Source organism: Bos indicus, chromosome 11 (genome assembly GCF_029378745.1).
Source record: "Bos indicus isolate NIAB-ARS_2022 breed Sahiwal x Tharparkar chromosome 11, NIAB-ARS_B.indTharparkar_mat_pri_1.0, whole genome shotgun sequence".
NCBI classification, from domain to species: Eukaryota; Metazoa; Chordata; class Mammalia; order Artiodactyla; family Bovidae; genus Bos; species Bos indicus.
Window position 1 is genome coordinate 26574857 of NC_091770.1, and position 9138 is coordinate 26583994.

A 9138-nucleotide genomic window follows, 5' to 3' on the forward strand; every position below is an offset into this window, starting at 1 on the left:
TCTATTAATATATGCAAAACCATTGAGGTGTACACTTTAAATGGGTGAACTTTTATAGCATGTAAATTATACTTTAATAATTTTTTTTTTTTTTTAAAAAGAGCCAAACACGTCAATTGGATCATTTTCCAAGAAGCAGATTGGAAATGAGTTCAGTGAGACCCCTTAGTTTCCTTCTTGCTTTGTGTGAAGAGTAGAGGAACTTTTTCTCCTCCTGTGGGAACCTGAAGGGAAAGAATCAGGACAGTTGTATCCCTGAGCTCCAACCTCAAGTGGTTAGAAAATAAACCCAGGCATGCTATCCATACTTAAACTAACAATCTCTGAGCTGATATACCTTCCACCCCTGATCTTTTGTTTAACTGTTTCCAGTTATGTTCAGGACAGTTTCACTTATGACCCACCACTGGTTCTCTTCTCCAATGCTGAATTTCCGCTCTACCTTCAGTTTTTATATCTCAATATTTAGAAAACTTAGCACATCTTTTCTCTTTTCTCATTTCTAGATCCAATTTTTTATCACGTTGTCTTAAAATAATTTTCAAAATAGGCCTCCTTTTATTCATAGGGCTTTACCCTGCCTCAAAGGAGAGAATTTTCAAAATTTTAGTGAAGAGAATTGTCAGATTTGTGCTGATTATAATGGTTTAAAAACAGCAAGGAAATTGTTTCTTTCAACAGAATTTACAAATATCTGATGTAACACTTTTGTGAATAAAACTGGAGAAAGTTCTGATTTTCACTTTGTTTTTCATATGTCATCTGATAGTCACCATAACATTTGTGTTTGTCAAATCTGATAGTTTTTAAGTAAAGTATCAAAATCCTTGATAACTCAGAGGTGCTCAAGTGACTTGAATGCTTCAGCTTGAGATGGGTCAGCTTTCGGGGTCAAGTTGTGAAGAGAAAGCCATCACACACACTTCATCAACACCGTGGAATGAGAGGCCAGTGCATTTACTGAGCAGTGGATTTCCAGTGAGCATATAAACTAATTGGTGGATGAACATGCCCCAGGAGCAATGATTTTAAGGTCATAGCAGGCTCAGTGAATAATGCTGACTTACACTGCATCTCACTGATAGCTGATCTTACCAATGAGCAGTTTAGAGGCATTCAAGCCTGAACTCTCTTCCATGTGCCTTGAATGGCATGTCAGCGGTCACTGTTTTTGACATCCTTTATATTTGTCCAGTCAGCTCTAAATCTTTAGGTTGGGCTTCAGAGTACTCAGGAAAGAAAAGAGAAGCAATTATTTTCAGTCATTGAGTTTTGGAGATCTTAGCGTTAATTATGCCAAACACTGTTGGTTCATCAACAAATAAAAATGTTAAAAGGCGGTATGAAGCATTCCAAACTTGCTTAGTTGTAGTTTATAGTGATTAGGAATATCTTGTATACACTAACATATTTTTAGATACACTTTTACCCATGCATACTCATGTATAGTTTCGAAAACATATGTTCAAGTTAAAGCTATTTTCAACTTTAGAGGATAAATAGTGAAATGTTTATTCACTTTTAATTAGCATATACTTTTTTATCATTTGGAAAAGGGAGAATAAAAAGTACAATTCACTTTTTTGTGTGTGGAGCCCAGAATAATTTGGGGTATGTAAAATATTTCAATAAAACAAAATCACAAAGGTCTAGCTACAGTAATAATAAAAAAATTACTTTAAATAGTGGGCTTTGATTTGAGGAGTTTTCTCCCATTTAATTTATAAATGATTATTTGAGCATTAAAAATGTTCTTTACCTATTGTATTTCAATCCCTGTGCTCTCTGACCTGTTTTGCAGGAAGTACCCAATCAAAGGATTTGAGGAAGCAGTACTGAACATTCTTTGCAAGTGTTCATCTGAGAAAATGAAAGTTAGAGATTAAGCTGGTTTCTTGCTAGTGACTCAAGTTTTAAAACTTACTGCCCATTTAAATAAAATAAGTGAAAAACAGAAAGAATGTAAATTCCTTGCATCTCCAGGAGTCTTATATGTGTTCATGAAAAAATATTTTTGTTGTAGCCAAAGAAGCACATTTAGTTCCTAGAGAGAGTACCATGACTGGTATTCTTTTGTTGAAATAGAGATTTGAAATAGAATAGTTGTTTTTCATAACATACCTGTTATTATATTAGATATAGTGTTGAATTAGAATAGTTTTAGTTTCTGATTAATGAAACTAATGATTAGAAAAAGCATTACCCTAATTCTCATTTTGTAACTCAAAAACAAAAGATTTTTGTTTCTTGGAGGTCCTTATTCTTTCCAAGTGATAGAATATGTTCTACTGGTACTGTCGTATCTTGCTTTTTATATTAAAATATAATAATGTCAAAATCTAACACCGAATTAATTTAGATTCAGCTGTCTCTACTAAGACAAAACAAAATCATAGTTAAAATGGAAATGGTCATTTGTGAAACTGTAGCTGCAGTCAAAAGCAGTAACTGTTATCCTTACAGGTTCATTATTCAGTAAAGCATTATACTCTTTTTGCTATTCTTCATTTAATTTATTCCAATGAAATATGTTTATCTTTTATTAAAATTTTCTGTTTCAGATGGACACATATATAATTAAAACATTACACAAAATATAATGGTAGCATCTAGATGGTGGGTATGTGGGTCTTCCTTGTAAAATTCTTTCACATTTGCTTTGAAATTTCTCATGATAAAATTTTTGGGAAAGGCTTTCTATTTTGACTGAATGTCATGGCCAAACAGCCAGAAAAATTTTAATTTTGAAAAAAATATGAATTTTAGTTTTTCTTTTAAACAAAGCAATGCAGATAGAATATAATTTATGATTATAATAACACATATTTAGTCAGTTAACAAAGCACAAAGCTGATTCTTAACTATAAATCTGTTCACTGTATGCCATTTGTATTTGGTTGGTGATTGAAAAAGCTAATTTGAGCATTTTTAATTGAATCAAGGCAGTTGCATCAAAAGTAGATTTTTAGCTGGAATCTCTTTCCATATTTTTAAAGGGACTATGATGAGATAAAGTATTTGGAGAGTCTTAGGAATAAGATGTAGATGTGTATAAGGACCTGAGTTAGTTTAATATAGAATAAATTTTCTTCCCAGTTTTTTCCAACGTATCTTGGAGTGTAAAGAGCATTGTTAAATCATGTTTATTAAGCTTTTAACTAGGCTTAGTGCTAATGATCTCAGATCTTAGAATATTTTGTTCTTAAAGTAAGTAAATACTTTAAAAAAGTAAGGTGCATCTTTTGGGTGTTTTCCTTTTTGTTTTCATTCAGTGGTTTGCCACACGTACGCCTGACACGTTGGTAATTCATAGAAGCAATGCTGAGATGTAGTGTATGTATTGTATATGCCCGCCCCACCCCTTTTATTTTAACACACTTAAAAAAAATTTGCTACTGTTACTGACCTGCAATCTTTTTCCAGCAGACTTGCCTTACAAAGTTTAATCTTGCTGAAACACTGAAGTTTATTTTACCTTCACCAACAGTGGAGTCTATGAGTTTGCAAGTCATTATGCCTTTTATTTTCCACATAGGAATCTAGAGATGATTTTTTTTTTAAGTAAAATTTATTTTTAATGTCATGAGTATTCTCTCTTCTCGTGAGACTCATCTAGTAGCTTCTGTTTACCAATGAAAATAGACTTGTGAAAAAAACAAACCATTAACCTGGTCCTTGCATTCATTAGATGTATTTACAAGTCATCTGTGATTAGTTTAGTTACCATCTCTTTGATATCCTGAAGCTGTTATTGCATGCTTTTGGGGTTGTGATATCATGCTGTGGAAGAATGGTTCAGCTGTGGGGTTTATGGGCTTTTTTATAGTTGTTCACAATATCCTGTACTAAATTATATGGTGAATTATTATACATTAGCTAGTTACAAAGATGTTTAATTGATTTGCTATGCTAAAATGTCAAAGACTATATGCTGCAGGAATGATGCTTCCAGTTAACAACCTATCATGTATTCATGGAGACGACAATGCTTGCTCACATATTGGCAATATTATCTAATTTGGTGTGCCCTGTGTTGTAATTCAATAATCTAGTATTAAAAATAGATATGACTATAGGGAGTAAAACCACATACAAACCCATCAACACACATGTGCAGGCTTATTTATGCTCATGTATATATTCAATGAGTTTTTTGTCTTACCTGCTATTAATGCTTGTACTAGTGAGTCATAAATGGAAAATATGTATTAGCTTTAAGGTAAAATAAAATACATTTTGATTTAGTTCAAGTGAACCATCTCATTTAAAATTAGCCCAGGGGTCTTGTAAAGAATGCAAGCAATCTAAACATAATAATGCACATTGCCCAATTGCTTCTGTGTATGATACAGGTTCAGTGCTGTAGTGCTTTGACAGCCCATTACTGAATGTAATGAACAGCTATTTTTAAACAGAAGAAATTCAGGTTGACAGCTTGGCAATGAAATTCAGCTAGTGGGATAATTTTTGTCATCTTTAGTATAGAGAATGGATTCATTTTGGTTTAAGGAAATTTGTATCATGTAGTTTATAGAGCACACATTTTTATTAAAAGATAATTCTGTTGTCCAATTTAGGGGGCAGATGTTACTGTTAGAGTATAGAATTCACTTTTAATGCATCTTTTAATGAATTGCTGATACATCATCTCTAGAACCTAGGTGTAATATAAAATTTCCTTTTTTTTCTTTCCTGCCATGGGTGAAATAGTCAGCCTAGTAAGATGACTGAAAGAGTGCCTATAAAAGGTGGTTTTCAGTGCTGCTTTTTAGTTTTTTAGAGTTTAAAAGAAGTAGCTTTTTAGAAATAAGGAAGTCTTTGGAAATGGACATAAGGCTTGAGGCAGTGTTGTCTTAATGGAAGTAAAACTTAGAATAGCATGGAGGAAAAGAAGGATAATATCTGGCTGACTGTATATTTTAGAGAAATTCTTTTACCAAGGATAAGGGGATGGTAACATCTGGTTTTGACAACTCTTAAAAAGTTGGAGAGGATTGCTCTTCAATTCTTAAATAAAATAGGTGTATTTTAAACTCAGACCATAAAATATAAGCGGGTAAGTGACTAAATTACTTCATCTTTTCCTGTTTAGACCAAAATTTGTCTGAGAAATTTAATTGCCTTTTTTTTTTTTTTAAGTGCAGCTAATTATCAGGGATTTTCAAATAGAAATCTTAGGTTCAACATTGAAGACTTGTATTAAATGTAGCTTGGAAAAAAAATACAAACAACGAAGTAGCAATACATTATTCAGTGGATTTGGGGTGAATTAAATAAGTAAATTGAACCCTTGACCTAAAATGGGCCAATCATGTTTCTGGCCCAGTCAATAAAAGAACCTTAGTCTATAGCAGTGGTAGAAATTTTAAAAAATTTGTCAGAGTCATCCCTTCCAAATATATTCCCAGAAACCTCCGTTCATGAGTCTTCCTCACTCTTCCATGCTTCCAGGGACTCCTTGCTGTGCTTGTTGTATTGTTGTGTCTGCAAGGGGGTAGCACCTGAGTGCTATCTTTGCTTAGGGACTATGCGTTAAATTTTGAACATAAAGCAAGTCATCTTTAATAGCCAGTAGATTTTCTATTCCTGATCTATTTTCTCTTATTTTACTCATCTCTTGAAAACCATAAGGGCCCCAAATATAATATAGCAATGAAACTGTGTAGAAGTCAATCATTTTTGGAGAGGCTTTCCTGTTAGGTCACTGCTGTATTCTTTGGAATTGTATTATATCAGTGAATCAAAAGTATTTCTTGACATGAAAGAATTGGTGAACCTCAGTAAACATTTAAACCCAGAGAGGATATTGTTCAGTCAGCAGAATCTAGCTTATTTCTTAGCAACAGTGCTATTAATTTATATCCTCAACTTTCGGCTCTTGATTTTGTTGTGAAGTGACCCCCTTGAAATCTTAGTTTACCCATTCATAGAGAACATGTATGAGGCAGAAGGGCATTATCGTATCAGCCCTGCTTCTTACTGGCATCATGGGATGCTAGCTTAAGTGTCTGAAAGGATATTTTCACTTTCTCGATCGCAGAAAATTTTGAAAAGGCACACAGGTACACAGGTGTTGAGTTAATAAAACAGTTTATTCCATTTAGTGTTACTGTTCATGGGGAGGAAACCATTGGCAAAGTGAAAACAGGGCCAGTGATACTAAAACCAAACCTGGAGATACATTGTTTAGAAGAAGGTAACTTTGAAGATAAATAGGATGAAAAGTCAATTGTAATTCCAATAAATGCTTTCTATATTATCTTGCTTCATTTTCCATCTATTCACCATTTAAACTATTTTCAGGTCTAGGCAGTGCAGGAAAAGGAGAAGAAATTGTGTACTCATAGAGGACTTGAGGAAAATAAGATATGGCAGTGGTTTGCAAGATACTGAGAGGGTTTCCAACCCAATTATCATCTATTGCAACTGAAAGAATTTAATGGGATGTGGTCCAATGAAACAAACCCGTTGAAACATTCTTGTAGTAAACTCAAAGTGTCTTTTTTTCCCCCTTCTTTTCTTTTTTTGGCCACACTGTGCAGCATGTGGAATTCTAGTACCCCAGCCAGGGATTGAACTGACACCCTCTGCATTGAAAGACAAAGTCTTAACCATTGGGCACCCAGGGACGTCCAGACTTAAGTACCCTGAGAATGAATATTGCGTGACTGTTAAGAAACCTGTCTGGAGCCCGACAGCCTGGGCTTGAGCGTCATCACTTAACTAACTGTCTAACTTTGACCAAGTTATTTAACTACTTTATGCCACGGTTTCCTTAAGATGATAAAAAAGAAATCCAGCTTCCAGGTTTACTGTAAGAATCAAGTGAGTTAAATGTTTAAAGTTCTTAGAACAATGCTTGACATTTAGAAAGCGCTTAATACATGAAATCTATTGTTGTTTCAGGATTCATTTTCTACTTATACTTACATTTTAATAATTTTTAAAAATAATCTCAGAATGTTATAGCTGGAATGCTCCTTGTTAAAGACCTGAGTCTTTAATTAAAGGTTAAAGTTATCAGGAATCCTAAGTTTGGGAAAAGGAAAGTCAAAGTAAGAACTCAGTTTATTTTGACTAATATTTATCAACTGCAAATATTGAGCATGGGGTGAGATTTATAAAATGTTGAAATTATGGCTTCTATCAGCCAGTTCAGTTTAGTCACTCAGTAATGTCCGACTCCTTGCGACCCCATGGACTGCAGCACAGCAGGCTTCCCTGTCCATCACCAACTCCCAGAGATGGCTCAAACTCGTGTCCATCAAGTCAGTGATGCCATCCAATCATCTGATCCTCTGTTGTCCCCTTCTCCTCCTGCCTTCAATCTTTCCCAGCATCAGGGTCTTTTCCAATGAGTCAGTTCTTTGCATCAGGTGGCCAAAGTATTGGAACTTCAGCTTCAGTATCAGTCCTTCCAATGAATATTCAGAACTGATTTCCTTTAGGATGGACTGGTTGGATCTCCTTGCAGTCCAAGGGACTCTCAAGAGTCTTCTCCAACACCACAGTTCAAAAGCATCAGTTCTTCAGTGCTCAGCTTTCTTTATAGTTCAACTCTCACGTCCATACATGACTACTGGAAAAATCATAGCTTTGACTAGACGGACCTTTGTTGGCAAAGTAATGTGTCTGCATTTTAATATGCTATATAGGTTGGTCATAGCTTTTCTTCCAAGGAGCAAGTGTCTTTTAATTTCATGGCTGGAGTCACCATCTGCAGTGATTTTGGAGCCCAAGAAAATAAAGTCTCTCACTGTTTCCATTGTTTCCCCATCTATTTAGCATGAAGTGATGAGACTGAATGCCGTGATCTTCGTTTTTTGAATGTTGAGTTTTAAGCCAGCTTTTTCACTCTCCTCTTTCACTTTCATCAAGAGGCTCTGTAGTTCTTCTTTGCTTTCTGCCATAAGGGTGGTGTCATCTGCGTATCTGAGGTTACTTCTGTCCTTCTAGTAAACTCCTTGAGAATAGAGGACATGCTATATTCTGCCTATCTTTTTAACCTAAATTGTGCCTTGTATTATTCAAATAGTTGTTCAGTGAAAGATCAATTCTAGTATATTGCTATTAATAGTACATATTAGACACTTGAGAAATATAACTTGAATAAAAGGATATGTGACTCTGTGTGCTTGTGAAAGTAAGTGTTCACTATTTTTACTACCATTGGAGAACTTAAATTACAATAGAAGAGTTTTAGGTTAGATGTAATAAGAAGCACCCTAACTATAGGGTTGGGAAACCATCTAGTCCTTTACTAAGAGAAATAACAGAATCTATGTAAATTATAAAAAGTAGATTACGAGTTGATATTTAACTATTTATTGTAGGAGAATATTTAGATCTTTCTTGAGAGACCATCAAGCCCTCTTACCCTCTAATTCTCAAATTTATTAAAATTTGCTTCATCTTTGTTATGAAAGAAGAAACAAAAAGACCTTAGAATGAAAAGATTTAACTATAACAAACTTTACCTTTTCCATATGTCATTTCTTTTAGAGGAAACCAACTAGAGGAAAGGGGAAGAAATTACCACCAATAACTCCCCTCCCCACCTTTTAAAGTGGTAAATATACCTGGGGAGAAGGGCCTCATAAGAAAAAATAGTTTGGCGAGGCAGCCTACCTTCCTTGTCTTCATGATCTTAACTACAATTGGAGCTGAAATCCTCAAACTAAATATTTGTCTTTTCCTTCTTCTCTGAGAGATCAGTCATCAGTTATCCTATTTTTCTATTTTGATACTCCTCTTTCTCCAGCCCAAGTGTGTTTTATACAAAACTAGTGTCTGGGATACTATCTGTAACTCATTCAAGCAAGTTTCTATGCTGTATTGTTAGAATAAATTCTTTTTAAAATACTTAGTGAAATACAGAATTCATAAGAATTATTGCTTTAGGTTGCAGCTACAGTGATACTGATCAACATTCATCATAAAGACAGTTGAATGTGATTATGTATTTATGTTTGTATGTATGTACATTTTGAGTAGATAGTATACTCATATGATTCAAAGTTCAAAATGTACAAAAGAGTATGAACTATGAAAGGTCTCCTTCCCATCCCTGGCCTTTGTTAACTCAGTTCCTCTCCCTAGAGGCAACCACAATTACTAGTTTCTTTTGTATCCTTCCAG

At 34.4% G+C, this 9138-nt stretch overlaps 1 protein-coding gene across 3 annotated transcripts in view; it reads left to right on the forward strand.

The window, feature by feature from the left end:
• The window catches only part of CAMKMT (calmodulin-lysine N-methyltransferase), a 425501-nt gene that overhangs the window by 95424 nt on the left and 320939 nt on the right, over positions 1-9138 (forward strand). The window lies entirely within an intron of this gene.